This window comes from Peromyscus maniculatus, chromosome 18 (assembly GCF_049852395.1).
Source record: "Peromyscus maniculatus bairdii isolate BWxNUB_F1_BW_parent chromosome 18, HU_Pman_BW_mat_3.1, whole genome shotgun sequence".
Lineage (NCBI taxonomy): Eukaryota > Metazoa > Chordata > Mammalia > Rodentia > Cricetidae > Peromyscus > Peromyscus maniculatus.
This window is the reverse complement of record NC_134869.1, coordinates 41,340,571-41,356,944: the sequence shown is the minus strand read 5'-3', so window position 1 is coordinate 41,356,944 and position 16,374 is coordinate 41,340,571. Positions and strand designations below refer to the sequence as shown.

Sequence of the window (16,374 nt, the reverse complement as noted above, 5' to 3'; positions counted from 1 at the left end):
CCTTTAATTCTAGCACCTAGGGGGCAGAGGCAGGTGGATCTCTGAGTTTAAGGACAATCTGATCATGACAAATTCCAAGCCAGTGAGGCCTACATAGGGAGGCCCTGTCTCAATTAACTAATTAACCTTAAAATGCAGTGAAAAGTTGATGGAGTAAGGTGGCAGTCTGTAGGACACGTGTAAAAACTGAGTATCTTGGTCCCCAGGTAACTCCCTGGAGAGCATAAAAGTAAGTCTATTTTGAGGCCAAGCCTTTCTGCATAGTGAATGTTTTAGGCATTGCATTTAAGTTTATGAAAAAATAAAGTCACAATTCTAGTGATGCTAATTTAGATTTGTATACGTCTTTTGTGTGTGATGTTGAAGATTTGGAAGAGAACTTGGCAAGTTTCTACCTTTATTCTAAATAGATCACAATGGGAAATGTGATAATATTTTCTGTCTAAAAATACATTTTGTAGCTGGGCAGTGGTGGTGCACGCCTTTAATCCCAGCACTCAGGAGGCAGAGGTAGGCGGATCTCTGTGAGTTCGAGGCCAGCCTGGTCTACAAAGCCAGTTCCAGGACAGCCAGGGCTACACAGAGAAACCCTGTCTCGAAAAATAAAACAAATAAAATAATAATAATACATTGTTGTTGGGGTTTTTACTCTTTTGGGGGGAGGCCATCACCCAGCTCCCAAATAAATCACACATGGAGGCTTATTCTTAACTATGAATGCCCAGCCTTAGCTTGACTTTTTTCTAGCCAGCTTTCCTTAACTTTAAATTATCCTGACTACCTTTTGCCTCTGGGCTTTTCCATTTCTATTCCTAAATACCTTTCTTTGTTTCTTATTCTGTGGCTGGTTGTGGAGCTGGGTGGCTGGCCCCTCGAGTCCTCCTTCTCTGGCCGCTCATCTTATTCTGTGGCTGGTTGTGTAGCTGGGTGGCTGGCCCCTCGAGTCCTCCTTCTCTGGCCGCTCATCTTATTCTGTGGCTGGTTGTGTAGCTGGGTGGCTGGCCCCTCGAGTCCTCCTTCTCTGGCCGCTCATCTTATTCTGTGGCTGGTTGTGTAGCTGGGTGGCTGGCCCCTCGAGTCCTCCTCCTCTGGCTGCTCATCTTACATCTCTCTTCCTCATTTTCTCCCTATGTTCTCTCTGCCTGCCAGCCCCGCCTATCCTTTCTCCTGCCTCGCTATTGGCCAGTTCTTTATTAGACCATCGGGTGTTTTAGACAGGCACAGCAACCCAGCTTCACAGAGTTAAACAAATGCAACATAAACAAAAGTAACACTCCTTAAAATATTCTACTACAACACATTAAAAAAAAAAACCCAACATTTTGTATAGTGGCCTAGAATGTGGGCAGGAAGTCTATATAAAACAAAATTTTAAAAATAGGACATTTATTAATTTTATGAGCATACATAGGAAGAAAGACCAGACAATTACTGATTATAAAGATTGTATATATAACTTTCAAGAGACCTTGTACATTTCACATGCCATCCAATCCCTTTGAAGCCAGGTCTAAAAGCAAACACTACTAATGATGCCTCAAGTATTGAATTGAAACCACACAGACCATTCCATTATCTTCAGTTGATTATAATTATATTTTTGAACATGTTTTGCTGAAGAACGCTAAAATCATGAGTTTTTTCCCTTTTAAATCAGGTTGTATTATTTATAGTCACTACCATGAGAATGTGTCCTCTCTGTCTTTCCCTCCCCCTCCATCATCCCTACAATGACTTGAGATTCTGAGAGGATGTTTTAAGTGTTAGTTTTTGTTGACACTCCAGGACAAAAATATTTTGAAAATTAGCATTTACATTTAGTTGTTTGGCAACTTAAAATTGATAGCTCTTGCATATCTCCTCTGTGCAAAGAGCTAGGTTGTATTAATGTTGAAAGACATATTTCTTTTAGTCATAGTGATAATTTCTTTCAAGGAATTTTCATTTTCTCCAAATAATTGAGGGCATTAGTATAGCAAGACCAAGTTATTGAAAGTCTTTAAGGTTTTAAATTACATTTATTTATTGTATGTGTGAGTCTGTGCACACACATGCGCATGGGGAGGTCGGAAGACAGCTCTGAGGAGTCCATTCTTTTTCCACTGCGTGGGTCCACGAGGGTGAACACAGGTGTCAGGTTGACAAGTACCTTTGCCTGCTTAGCTGTTTGCTGGTCCCGTCACTCATCCTTCAGAGAGCTGAATTTACTAATCTGATTTCTAGATGACAAGGTTTTCTGTTTTAAATAGTCAAGGGTTCTCCCTGCCTCCTTCCCCCAAGTCGGCTTTTAATGCCAGCTTCCTGGTTCTGCTCTTGAAGCAGCAGCCCCTGCTGACTGTGTTTCTGGGGTTCTGGGTTTCTTTCCCCATCTTGGGTTATATGATAATAGGTTTGTGAACTTGAAGTGAAAATAGATGGTTCAGATGAAAGGTTGGTTGGCAGTAGTTTGGGACAGCTCTAGAGGGTGGATGTGTTTGGTTTGGTCTTCAGGGACTGTTAAATGTGATGACTGAGTCATACTTGGTGCTTCTTCTGTCCCCTGGCTAATCTCGGTTAAACCCGAGGTTTGCCAGCCACGGGACACTCAAAAAGCAGAGCAGGCCTCAGCCCAGGGGGAGTTTGTTTATTTAAAGAAAAAAAAAAAAATGAAGTTCAGACATCCCTACAGTGTTGCATCTCATTTACTTATGTTAAGAGTTAGTGTGCTCTTTTGATTCTTTCCAGTGGCCACGATGCCTAAAGATAACACGTAAATTTGAAGTAGTTGAACTTTTCCTGAACAGACTTGGCACTTTATAATCACAAACAGAAGTGCTTAAAGAAGCAGGAGGAAGGGAATGTCATTGCTCTTGGGAATTGTTCTAATGGTGCTCATTTGATTAAATCTGAACTGCTCCTTGTGGAGTTTGGTATCGGGTATTTGGAAACAAAACAGTAAGAAAAACAGTGTAGGAGATACATCTTCACTAATTCTTTGAAGTTAGGAACATAAGAATTGTTTTTTTAGGGACAGGGTTTCTCTGTGAACAGTCCTGGCTGGCCTGGAACTCATTTTGTAGACCAGGCTGGCCTTGAATTCACAGAGATTACCTGCCTCTGCCTCACCACTACACCCAGCCACAAATAGCATTTTGTGGATTGTTATTCAATTATAGCATGAGAAGTAGGGAACTGCCAGAATTTGGGTTATTTTTGCAATCTGTAAGAGTGGCAGCTTTTCACTCCCTACAGAAGACTTGTATGCCTAATGGTCTCTGCAATACCTTAGAGGACATGAATGTTTAATAAAAAAAATACCTGCCCACCCCATGCCTGGTACTTGGCAAAATCATATATTCAGCTCTTCTTCTTCTTCTTGGAATCTTTACCAAAGGTGAAGATGATCAAGCTCCAAGGTGGCCTAGGCTTTTGTTCTAGTTCTGTGGTTGGGAACATGTCTTTGTTGTCTTTTATGGTTTTTGTGTATTGATGAAAAGATGATGATGTAGTTGGCATTAGTGGTGTTTCTGTGGGAGAAATGGTGTTTGAGATGTAAGCATTTTGGCTTAGTGTTTCTGTTAGCTGTGAAGAGATACCACATCCATGGCAACTCTTATAAAGGAAAACATTTAGTAGTGGCTGGCTTACAGTTCAGAGGTCTAGTCCATGGTCATCATGACAGGAAGCATGGGGGCGTGCAGGCAGACATGATGCTGGAGAGGTAGCTGGGGGTTCTACAGCTGGTGTTGTGGGCAGCAGGAGAGAGAGTGACACTGGGCCTGGCTTGAGCTTCTGAAACATTAGAGCCTGCCTCCTGTGATGCACTTCCCCCAACAAAGCCACACCTTCAGTAATGCCACTCCTGTGAGTCTGTGGGGGCCATTTTCTTTTCTTTCTTTCTTTTTTTTTTTTTTAAACATAATTTCTTTATTGGATCTTTAGGAATTTTACATCATGCACCCCAAATTCTGCTCACCTCCCAGTCCTTCCATATTCTCCCCTCTCCCTTGCATTGCCCCCCCCCAATGAAAATCAGTCAATCAATCAATCAAAACCTCTTCCCTCCTCCATCTTTCCTGCCTCTCCACCACCTCTTCATTTGCCCTGGTGGCACTGGGAGCTGCAATGTGTCACACAGTGTACCCTTTTGTCCAATCAGCTTTACTTGCAAATATTCAGTGCAGTGTGTCATTGGTTTGGTTCAAGGCCTCTGGTTTCTGGTACACCATCATCACTCCTCACCAAAACTCCTCATGGAGATCCTACAGTTATCCATCCACAGGACCAGTCCCTTTATGAGCTCCAGAGGTCCTAGATGGGCTAGATGTTAGGCTTGGCCAACCCCAGTGGGCCTGGGTGGTAGTTGAGCTGGTCAGTCCAGGCCACTGGGGCCTGTGGGTGGAACTAGCTCCCCTATGCCAACTTCCTCGGGGCCAGCTCTCCCCTGCCCAGGATGAGGGGTGAGGCTAGCTATTTCAGGGCCAGCGAAGGGCAGGGCTGGCTCAGCATGCATGGTCCTGATTCCCTCGTGCACGGCTCACATGGCCCTGTGGGGGCCGTTGTCGTTCAAACCACTGTATATTTAATCAGTTGGAGTTAACCAATCATCAGTTTATTCGTTCTTTGAATAAACATGTATAGAGCACTCATTGGCACAAAAGCCATTGTTTCAGGTGCCTAAAGTCAATAAATAAAATGGACAGACTCCCTTTCTTGGGTTTTCATTTTAGTTGTAATGGATAAATAAACCGTGAGTGGGCGCTTGCTTCATGGGGTTCAAAACGTGCCATTTTACGGTTTCCTGTGTGTATCTTTTTTGTTCCAGTTTATAAATCACAATCAAAATCTATAAGGCCCAGCAGGAACAAAGGTGTTGAGGACTGAAACATTCTGGTCCTGTAGGACAGTACATTTTTAAATCTTACATAACTCTTAGCCCTGCTAATGTTTTCTGTTAGGAGTTTGCTTAAGAACTTTGTTAATAGTCCTTGCTGGTCACGATAATGTAATTAACTGTTCTTAAAGAGTTTATGGTTTTATAATACATGAATCACATTCTCAATTACTGTACTTTATTTCAGAAATGGCCGTCAAGAAGTAGATGCCCAGATGTAACGGTGAGGAAATAATCCACGTGTCATGAAGTAAGATGCAGCATAGCGTTCCTCCAGATTAGTAAGTGACCAAGTCTCTCTCTTCCATCCTAACAGTTCTCTACGCTTAATTAATTAATAAGAATGTGGGCATAAGAGTCACACTAAATTTCTGGTTTTACTGTGTAGTACACATTCTAGCATATGGTTCTAGAAAATGTGCCTGCTATGTTTTCTTGAAGGAAACATATAGGTAGTATTATTGAATTAATATTGCCAGCACTTGGGAGGCAGATGCAGGCAGATCTCTGTGAGTTCAAAGGAAGCCTGGTCCACAGATCTGGGACAGCCAGGGCTACACAGAAAAACCCTGTCTCAAAAAAAACCAACCAACCAAACAAACAAATAAATAAAATTTAGAAATTAAAAATAGAAAAGAAAGAAAGGTTAAAATAGTGGGACCCACTAGCTGAGGAAGAGACGGGAAGGGCAGAGTACCGAGAGTGTTATTTGGCACCGGGGGCTTGTGACTCACGGGACAGGCGCTGGGGTCAGGAGCGCAGGATCCCCTCACGGGCTTCTCCTGCCCTGTCGTCCTCCGACTTCAGGATGTTAAGAAGATCTTAGGATGTACATAGTGTGTTCACATCTTCAAGGCATTGAGAATGTACTTCAGTAGAAATTCAGAATCTTCTTGCTGTGCTTAAAGCAAAAGTAGAAATTTCAGAAGATTTAATCTCACTGACCTTAAATCTGTCCTTCTTTGCCATTTTCTTTTGGAAAGTGGGATTTAAATCTTCTACATTAATGTAATGTACAGTAGATACATAATGATGATGGCTTATAGTGTGTGATACTTTTAGGGCTCCTAACTAGAGTGGTAAATTGTGTGTGTGTGTGTGTGTGTGTGTGTGTGTGTGTGTGTGTGAGAGAGAGAGAGAGAGAGAGAGAGAGAGAGAGAGAGAGAGAGAGAGAGAGAGAGAGAAAGGAATTTTTTAAATTTGTATTTATTTAATGATACTAGGGATTGAACCCAAGGCCTCATATGTGGTAGGCATGCTCCTATTCCTGAGCTATGCCTAAATTCCAGTTTTTTTATTCTGTGTCTGTGTGTGTGCATGTGTGCAGGTCATGTCTCTGTGTGTAGAGGCCAGAGGCCAGCCTCCGCTCTCATTTCTCAGGCACCAACCACTTTTTTTCTTTGGAGACAAGGTCTCTTTCACTTGCTTGGAACTTGCCAAATAGGTGAGGCTGGCTGGCCAGAGAGCCTTGGGGGTCCTACCTGACTCTGTCTCCATAGTGCTAAGTTTACAAACACGTATCACTCTACCCAGTTTTTTCTCATATGGGTTCAAGGAATCCATCTCAGGTCCCCTGTTTGCAAGACAAGCACTTCACTGACTGAATCATTAGCACACTCTTCATATATCATACATACAATATCACTCTGCTGTGTGGTTAAATGTAATAAAGGGACAGTGGCAACCCTAAAAAATGATTATACATTTTAAAAACTAGTTGAAATGGTAAGGGTTTTTGTTTTGTTTGTTTGTTTGTTTTGGGTTTTTTTTGTTTTTTGTTTTTTGAGACAGGGTTTCTCTATGTAGCTTTGCGCCTTTCCTGTAACTCACTTGGTAGCCCAGGCTCGCCTTGAACTCATAAAGATCTGCCTGCCTCTGCCTCCCAAGTGCTGGGATTAAAAGCGTGCGCCACCACCGCCTGGCGAGATGGTAAGTTTTACATAGTATATTTTGTTTAAATTTTTGTAAACCTATAAGAGGCCGAATGTGTGAACATTTCAGCATTTTACTTAAATTCAGGAATATTGATATTAAAATCTTCTTTAGTTTGTTCCATGATTACTGACTAGTTCACTTAAAGAACCATTCTGTTTTTAATGTTTGTTCTGCATATTATTTTGTTTATAACATAGGTTTCTAAAAAATATTGTGTGTGTGTGTGTGTGTGTGTGTGTGTGCACGCGCGCGAGTTGTCTGTGTGTGAAAGTATGAGTATCTGTTTGTGAACTTGTATGCATGTGTGGAGGCATCCAGTATTCTCCTGCTCTCTGCCCCATCCTTATTTATTGATTGATTTACTTTGTGTATATGTACGGGCTTGTGCACATGAGTACAGTGACCACAGAAGCCTCAAATCTCCGGGGTTAAAATGGGTGTGAGCCTTTGCTTGATGTAGGTGCTGGGAACCAAACTTGCTTAGAAGGCTTTAGCTAAAGATACTTGTCAGGAGGGCAGTTTCTTAATCTGAAGTTAGGGTCCTCGGGGCTTAGTTAGGGGTTAGGGAACCAATACGTGGTGGAAAGGAATAGAGGAAGTGTCTTTCTTTGTGTTGCTCTAATAACACACCACTGACTGACAGAAACTGATTTCTCCCCATTATGGAAGCCGAGAGTTCTAAGATCAGGATACAGGCAGGTTCCTTGTCTGACTGCTGCTTCCTGCAGAGAGGAGGAATGCAGTGTCCTGGGATGGCCAGGGCAGAAGAAGAAAGGCCAATATGAAGGTTTCTGTAAAAGCCCTCATCCCTTTCACAGCGAGGAGCTGCATGACCTAATCACCTCTCAGAAGCACCCCTGCCCCCCCCCCCCGCCCCCCCCCAATCAAGCTGGCCCTTGAGTCCGGGCCTGAATTTTGTCCGGGTAGAATTCAGACTGTAGCAGGAAAGGAAAGACTGCATGTGTCTGGAAACAAAGCCAAGGTCGATGCTTTCTGAAAGTAGGTTTTTGTTTTTTAATGTCAATAATGAAGTATTTATAAAAGATTTGATGAGGCCGGATGGTGGTGGCACACACCTTTAGTCCCAGCACTCAGGAGGCAGAGGCAGGCGGATCTTTATGAGTTCGAGGCCAGCCTGGTCTACAGAGTGAGTTCCAGGAAAGGCGCAAAGCTACACAGAGAAACCCTGTCTGGGAAAAACAAAACAACAAAATAAAACAAAACAAAAAAGATTTGGTGAGAAGACTAAAAACTGTGGAAGCTGATAATGATTTTCACATTCCAGAGATTGTCAGATATTGATAATAATTTTCACATTCTATAGATTGTCAGATATTGATAATGATTTTCACATTCTATAGATTGTCAAATATTGTGCCACTCTTGAAAGGTACAACTCAGAACTGAACAAGTAGCATAGTTCCCTTTTGAGTATCTTTTGTTTTTGAGTCTTATATATATGCATACCAATTTCATGATTCCCACTTAGCATACTGCATGTGAAGAACATAGTGGTTGTCATTTACAAACGGTAGCCGGGTTTAGGAAGACGGGTGTGGGGTCTTTCTACTTCCCTGCCAGTGGATGCTCTGCTGCATGAGGAAGATAGCAGGAACTAGGGTCAGTCTTTAAAGAAGGCTTTCTTTGTTGTTGTTGTTGTTTTTGTTGACATTTGTGTGTGCGTGCGCAGTGTGTACACGTGTGCACGGACGCCGTGGTGCACAGGCAGCCCGGTCAGAGGACAGCTTGGGAAAGTTGGTCTCTTCTTCCTCGAAGTCAGGTGGTCAGGCTTGGTGGCAGGCCCTGTACCCCACTCAACTATCTTGTCAGCCACCTAACAAGAACCTCATCGTCTGAAAGTTTAAAAAACATGTATGCAGTTAAAAAAACATAGTCAGTGAGCCGGGCGGTGGTGGCGCACGCCTTTAATCCCAGCACTCGGGAGGCAGAGGCAGGCGGATCTCTGTGAGTTCGAGGCCAGCCTGGGCTACCAAGTGAGTCCCAGGAAAGGCGCAAAGCTACACAGAGAAACCCTGTCTCAAAAAAACCAAAACAAACAAACAAACAAAAAAACATAGTCAGTGAATAATTTAGGTAGTAGTTATTTAATGTTTTTAAATTTTTTACTTTTTAAAAATTTGTGTGTATGAATGTTTTACCTACATGTATGTCTGTGTACGGAGTGCCCATAGAGGCCTGAAGTGGGCATTGGATCTTCTAGAACTGGAATTACAGATGGTTGTGGGTCACCATGTAGGTACTGAAAATCAAACCTGAATCCTTTGGAAGAACAGCCAGTTCTCTTAACTGCTGAGCCATCTTTCCAGCCCCAATTGATTTTATATTTTTATTTAGTATACTCAAAAAATGAGTTTCACTAAAGTAGCATTTATTAAATTAATAGGTTCTACCGCTGCTATAGAAAAATATTTCATAAATGTTTCCAATTAATCACAAATATCACAAACTTTTAGTTTAGAGTATTCTGGTTTACTTTCTTTAGAGGTTAGATGTCTAGTTTTGTTGGGTAGGACATAAAATGCCTTTGTGGGTTATAGTAATGAGCAATTTGAATATATTTCAGTGTCAAAGTTTATTTATTCATAGTATGAAAATCACGTATTGGGTTATAAAACTCTTTCTTTTATTCTGAAAGGCTTGATTTGGTTCAGTCTCAGGTACAGCAGAGATATCAAGATTGGTTTTGAGTAGTTCATGTTATCTGTGTTAGTCTAATAAGGTCTTCAGATATGCCTATTACTTGGTTTAGTTGAGCATTTGGAAGGATTAAGAAATTGCCCATGTAGGTAGTAGAATAAAAATACAGATTGATAGTCCATTAATTAAGTGCATTTGGAACTTGAAGTGTAGCAATTTGGTGGTCCTGGAGATCCACCCCAGAGTCCCTGGCTTGTAGGCAAGTGCTCTCTGCAAGCTTCGTGTCTGAGGGTCAGAAATGGGCTATGATAGTGAAAAGTGAGGACGGTCGGACTCAGACCTTTTGTTGTGTGTCAAGGCCTCACATGTTGCAATTAAATTTAACTGAAGCTGGACTTTATTCTTGAAACTCAAAAGTTTCACATTTTAACAAGAGTACAATTGTTTTATAGCGTTTCTGTGTCGTGTTCCACTCATAGACTCCCATATGATTTAGCTGGATTTTGCTGTTTTAGTTACTTGCTTTTAGATTTAAAAAACAAAACCCCAAACCCAGAGTAGGTTGAAAGTCTACAAATTGCTACCACAGAACAAAAGTGCTGATCAAGATGAATCAGGCCCTGCAATGTGTACTGAAAGGAAACCTCTCCTCTCCCCCAGTTTGAAGAACAAGCACTTTCCTTGCCAAGGAGGCCTGACTTTAAATGGACCAGCTGTCCATATTGGGAGCAGAGGGTTGCTAAGGTGACCGTGGCTGTTTAGAGAAGAATGCCGCTGGAGGGCAAGTTCTTGATGTGTGAGCTGAGGGAAAGAATGTGGTGTGATTGTGCATCATTCCTCCTGATCACATGCTCACAAAGTGCTGTGTGGGCAGCATGCAGAAACACAGGGCTGAGAGCCCGTGCTGGTGTGTGTTTAACCATCTTGTTTTCATGAGAGCCAGAGACTGACAGTCCAGAAGGAAAATGTCTGTGTGTGTCTGGGGGCGGACGGACCGGGGTGTGTGTGTGTGTGTGTGTGTGTGTGTGTGTGTGTGTGTGTGTGTGTGTGTGTGTTTGATGTTGAATGAAATAAGAGTGAATTTCTTTTACTTGATGATATAAACAGTCATTATATCCAATATTTAAAAAGTATTTGCCATAAATGTTTACTTATTCCATCTTATCCTTTTTAGTCATGAACACAGTGTTGATAAGTTCCCAGTTTAATGATGTGTTCTTTGCAGTTGTGTGTATTTCTTTGACTTGACACTTTAATCAGAATTATTTGGAAAGCCTCCTCCCCCCTGGCTTTCACTAGTCTAAGAACAATCCAACCTTAGCCTCCCGAGCAGGCCGGACAGCAGGCTTTCCCTACAGTGCCTGCCTTGGTTGTCCCCTCCCCGTCCCTACCTCCGTTATTACTCTTTCCAAGGAAGATCCTATCTTTGTTTTTGATTGTTGTTTGTTTACTTGTTTTTTACTTTTCTTTTTTGAGATTGGATCTTACTTTGTAGTCTGTAGGTGGCCTCAAACTCATGACTCCAGCCTCAGCTTTCTGAGTGTTAAGATTACAAGTGTAATCTTACCACTTTGCCCAGCTCCGGAGATCTTTCCTTTGTGTATATGTGTGTTTGAGACAGTCTTTCACTGGACATGTATAGGCTGGCTGGCCAGCAAGTCCCAGGGATCTTTGTGTTTTCCCAGTGCTGTGGTTATAGGCACATGCCCCCGCTCCCAGCTTTGTGAGTTGGTCCTGGGATCTGAACTCAGGTTTTCTTCTCCTTATGTAGCAAACACTTTATCCACTGAGCCATTTCCCCAGCCCTGTGAGATCTTAGCACATTGCTCACCCTCTGAAGCATCTGCAGAGAGTAGAAAATGCAGCGACTTAAAGGGAGCTGGAGCGACAGCTTACAGTTACAGCGCTTGATTCTCTTCTGGAGAACTGGATTTCAGTTCGGAGAGCTTAGTCGGGTGATTTCCACCTGTACTGACTGCAGCCCCAAGGGACCCAGGGCTTCTTCTACGTGGCCTTGATTCTCACAGACACAAACTATGTCATAAAGAAACAGTCACTCAGTCACAGTGAGAAAGACCCATCCTCAGGCTTCAGTTCTCAGACCCCTTTTCAGACTACATGAGCACTGTTGCTCATACTGAAGTAAGACATACATGGAGACACAGACTGAAACATGTGTTGTTTGATTTTCCAATTCTTTCCGAATTCCTACAATAATGTCTGGTATTTGTTGCCATTTTGCTTTTTTGAGACGGTGTGTTATGTATCCCAGGCTTACCTCCAACTTGATATGTACCACAGATGGCTTTGAGCTTCTGATCCTTCTCCTCTGCCTCCCAAGTGCTGAGATTACAGAAGTGCCACCATTCTCTCTGTTTATGTGCTGCCACAGATTGAATCTAAGGCTTTACACAGGCTACACAAGTGCCCAATCAACTGCGCCCCACCCCATCCCAATCGTCTGTTTCTTTTAAGGCGTACAAAGGTAACATTTTTTTTTTTTTTTTTTTTTTTGGTTTTTCGAGACAGGGTTTCTCTGTGTAGCTTTGCGCCTTTCCTGGGACTCACTTGGTAGCCCAGGCTGGCCTCGAACTCACAGAGATCCGCCTGCCTCTGCCTCCCGAGTGCTGGGATTAAAGGCGTGCGCCACCACCGCCCGGCCAAAGGTAACATTTAAGATGTGAAGTAATTGGAACAGTTACAGCTCTGTAAGTCAGGTCTTACTGTGCAGCCTGCCCTAACTTCAACCAGAAATCCTCCTTCCTCAGCCTCCAAAGTTTCCACTGCACTTGGCTCTTTATTTTCTTAATTTGATTTGACAATTTTTTGTTTGATTAGTTTTATAATTACAAAATATGAAGGGTAACTAAAGAATTACAATGATTTGCCCTCTGAGTTCATTTGGCTACTTGACATTTCACAGTAGATCTTGGTAACGTTCGATGCCACCCCACATAGGCAAAGCAGGATCAGTTTACATGCACATACACTCTCACAACAGTCCTTCATTTGGATGGGGTCAGATGTGAAGTGGCTTTTCCTTTACGGCTTATCCTAAGAAAGATGTTTTCATATACGAGAGTTTTATTTCTGTACGCTTTGCTTTATTGCACTGGGCTGTCTAGTCTTGAACCATTGCTTATAGAGGTATGTCTTAGACATGTGTGAGTTCAAGGCCAGCCTGGCCTATAGAGTGAGTTCTAGACCAGGCTCAGTTAGAGACCCTGTCTCTAAACAAACAAGCAAGCAAACCTTTAAAAAAAGAATTCCTGGGCATGATGATGCATATGCCTCCAATCCCAGCCCTCTAGTGGCAAAAAGGATCAGGAGTTTGAGGCAGCCTGGACTACATAGTGAGTTCCAACCTGAACCACATAATTAAGTCTGTCTTGGCCTAGGGCTTCATGCATACTAGGCAAATGATCTACCACCTGGGCTGTATCCGCAGTCCACTGTAGTGAGATTTAAACTTTTCTGCCTTTATTTTTTTAACTCTCTTTTTCCAAGAAAAAGACTATGCTCCAATTTTAGAGTTTTTAAAATTTGTTCTCTTTTATATATTTGAAACATGTCAGCTTAAAAAAAACAGCATTCTCCAGTAAAAGAAACCATCATCCTTGAGGGAAATGGCTGATTCTAGGACCGAGACAAACAAGAAGCAGCAAAGGATAAACCCTACAAAGATGGGACTATGTCAGAGGACTAGGAACAAAGTAGAAGAGCTCCAGTGGCCAAGATGAAATGGTCTGAGCGACAGTCATGTAAAGTAGCATTAGGTATAACTCGGAATGTGAAAGAATGTCCACGAGTCAGTACTGGTATAAATATGTGACTGAATAGAATAAAAACAGGGAAAGACAACTGTCCTGTGCAGAAGGATTCCAAATAATTGGTCACTGCTGCAGCTGTAGCTCGGCGGAGAGAGTGCCAGCCTAGCATACCAAGCAGTTTGACAGTGTTTTGTCTTCAAAGTGAGATGAAGCTGCCCCACACCATCTCCTGTGCTGTACATGTCATTCTGGGGACTGAGCCCAGGATCTTGTGTAAATAGATAAGAGCTTTCTCTACCACTAAGTGAGACCATCAGCTCCCCTTCCCCCCCCCCCCACTCCCATCCCCGTCCCCAATGCTGCCATTGAACTCAGCCTCGTGAATGCTGGTGACTGTACTCAGGGAACTACCTTCTAGCCCACATCACTCACCTCTTTTCACTGTGAGATAAGATCTTTCTAAAGTTGCCCAGGCTAGCCTGTAGCAGGCTTTCTTGGACTGCCAGCCCCCAAATCATGACACAGAGACTCATTATTAATTATGAAAGCTTGGCTTTAGCTTAGGCTTGTTTCCAACTAGCTCTTATAGCATGGATTAACCCATTTCTATTGATCTATGTGCCGCTGCATGGCTCATGGGTTTTACCTCTCCTGTGTGTCCTGCTTCCTCTCCGCCTCTTCCTGTGCCTAGATTCATCTCCTCTAATTTTCTCTCTGCCCAAAAGTCCCACCTAACCTCTTCCTGCCTAGCTATTGGCCATTCAGCTCTTTATTAAACCAATCAGAAGGTGCCTTGGCAAAGACACATCTTCACAGTGTACAAAAACATTATTTTACAACACTAGCCTTAAACTTAGAATTCTGCCTTAGCCTCCTGAGTATCTGTGATTGTAGGCCTTTACCACCATGCTTGGCTTCCTTGCTTTGGAAGTGTTGGCCTTCTTTCTAAAACATATAATGTGGAATAGCTTCTGGGTGGAGGGAGGCAGGCACCGCCCCAGCTAGGTGACCAGGTTCAACATGAGCCACAAGTCCTGCTGATAGTGGTTATAAATTTTATCTCTGGTTCCCCAACCTCATAATTCTGGTCTAATTATAAGAAAAGCATGAAACTAATTCCAGCAAAGAGCCTTATAAAGTATTTAAGCTAGGATTGCTGAGAATTGGAGAGGTCACCAGAAACAGGGTACATTAGGAGAAAATGTTACAGCAAAGAGAAGCCTTAAGACATTGAATGACTACATAGAATACAGGTATCCTGGATGGAATGAAAAAATATATGTAAAAACTAAGTAATCCGAATAAGTATACACTTCACTTTTTAAATCACTTTTTAAATTGTTTTTGGTTTTCTTCACAGGGTGTCACACAGTAGCTAGGCTGGCCTGGAACTTACTCTGTAGCCCATGAGTCCTCCTGCTTCAGCTTCTTGGCTGGTGGGATTAAAGGCTTAAGTTTCTGTGCTGGCCGTAAATGTGTATTTTAGTTGTTAATGATGTTATCTGTGGTGTTCCATTACTACAACAAATGACCCATCTAATATAAGATTTTAAAGTGGAGAAAGGTGGGGATGGGGGCTATGGGATTTCTCTGCACCATTTCTCAGTGTTCTTCTGGTATTAAATGAGGCCTTTTCAAGTGTTTTGTCATCCCAGAAAATATGTACCTCATACTTATTGAAAACCATATTTTAGGGCTGGAGAGATGGCTCAGTGGTTAAGAGCACTGACTGCTCTTCCAGAGGTCCTGAGTTCAATTCCCAGCAGCCACATGGTGGCTCACAACCACTTGTAATGAGATCTGGTGCCTTCTTGTCTGCAGGCATACATGCAGGCAGAGTACTGTATACATAATAAAAAAAAAGAAAACCATATTTTAAATAATATCACTCTTGAGCAGCTCATGTTTTTATTTTAAAATCTAGTAAATATAGCAGAGGAGTACTTTGCCTGAGGATATTGAGTAAATGATTCTTGCAAAGAGGCCCTGTATTTGGCTGCTTTTGTGGCCCTCTAAAGACATATTCATAAATGTTAGAGTTATGGTTTGTTTGTTTTTTTAACTCTTAATTCCTTTAAGGACATTTCAAGTTGGTTTTGTTGTTGTTGTTTGAATATTTAGATTGACTAAAATTCTTAATAAAATACTGACTATACTTCAGATTGTGTAATTTTTTCTAACCTGTTTTTATACTGAGTTTCTTTCTGTTTCTGTTTAGCTTAACTTGGAAAAAAAAGGCTGCTATGATAAAGTTACTCAGTTCACTTTATTCTAGTACAGAAGTAGCACTGTGCTGTAATTCAGATGGAGCAGCTTGGGCTTTAATCTATACTTATTTTTGTACAGATTTTTCCTTATTAGCACACGGTTTTAGTAATTTAAAGAGAGATACTGATTTCACATCAGTAACAGTTATTTTTCAGAATAGTTCTGTGTTAAACACTTGAATGATCTGGTTATTCTTTTGTTAATAGAGCGAATGCCATCAGGGCCGTGGAGGAGGAACACAGCACTCACTACTTCCTAGCTCATGTATTCTGGGGAGAGGAAGAGTTCTGAATATTTTCCTTTACCACAAGATTTTCTTAGTATTGACAAAATACACACATTCATTTCTGGCATTTTAATTAAAGTGTGAGAACACATATGCTGCCAATTTCAATCATAAACAGTTTCAGCCTTATTAGCAGGAGGAACTTAGAGTCTTTGTGACAACTTTACCCTTAAGGTTAAAGAAGAAGATGAACTTTTTATTCATTGATTTATTTTTCCAAATTTCTAAGTGAACTAGTATAAAGAAAGCTAGTGTTAGAAGAAACTAAGATTCATAAACTATTATTGCAGTAGTTTGTGATGTTTTAACACTGTTCCTTTTCCGCCGGGCAGCGGTGGCGCACGCCTTTAATCCCAGCACTCGGGAGGCAGAGCCAGGCGGATCTCTGTGAGTTCGAGGCCAGCCTGGGCTACAGAGTGAGTTCCAGGAAAGGCGCAAAGCTACACAGAGAAACCCTGTCTCGAAAAACCAAAAACCTGTACTTTTTACTATTTGTACAAATACTCCTGTTTCAGCTAAAGAACTATTTTCAACACACCAAAGGTACCAGTGTTGGGATTATATGAGATAAAGTCATACTCAAA

The 16,374-nt window shown here is 42.0% G+C and overlaps 1 protein-coding gene and 1 long non-coding RNA gene across 4 annotated transcripts in view; both read left to right on the top strand.

Annotated features, from left to right (window-relative positions):
* Positions 1-16,374, top strand: part of LOC143269166 (uncharacterized) — a 280,184-nt gene that overhangs the window by 176,327 nt on the left and 87,483 nt on the right. The gene's annotated exons all lie outside the window — the stretch shown is intronic.
* The window catches only part of Frs2 (fibroblast growth factor receptor substrate 2), a 90,276-nt gene that overhangs the window by 45,437 nt on the left and 28,465 nt on the right, over positions 1-16,374 (top strand). The window contains exon 2 of one of the 3 annotated variants that reach the window (XM_076553954.1): positions 5,061-5,154. The exons of 1 other annotated variant lie outside the window; for it this stretch is intronic. The gene's annotated coding sequence lies outside the window, so the exon portion shown is untranslated. The remainder of the gene's footprint in view (positions 1-5,060; positions 5,155-16,374) is intronic. One more of the 3 variants, XM_076553955.1, reaches the window with a different exon arrangement.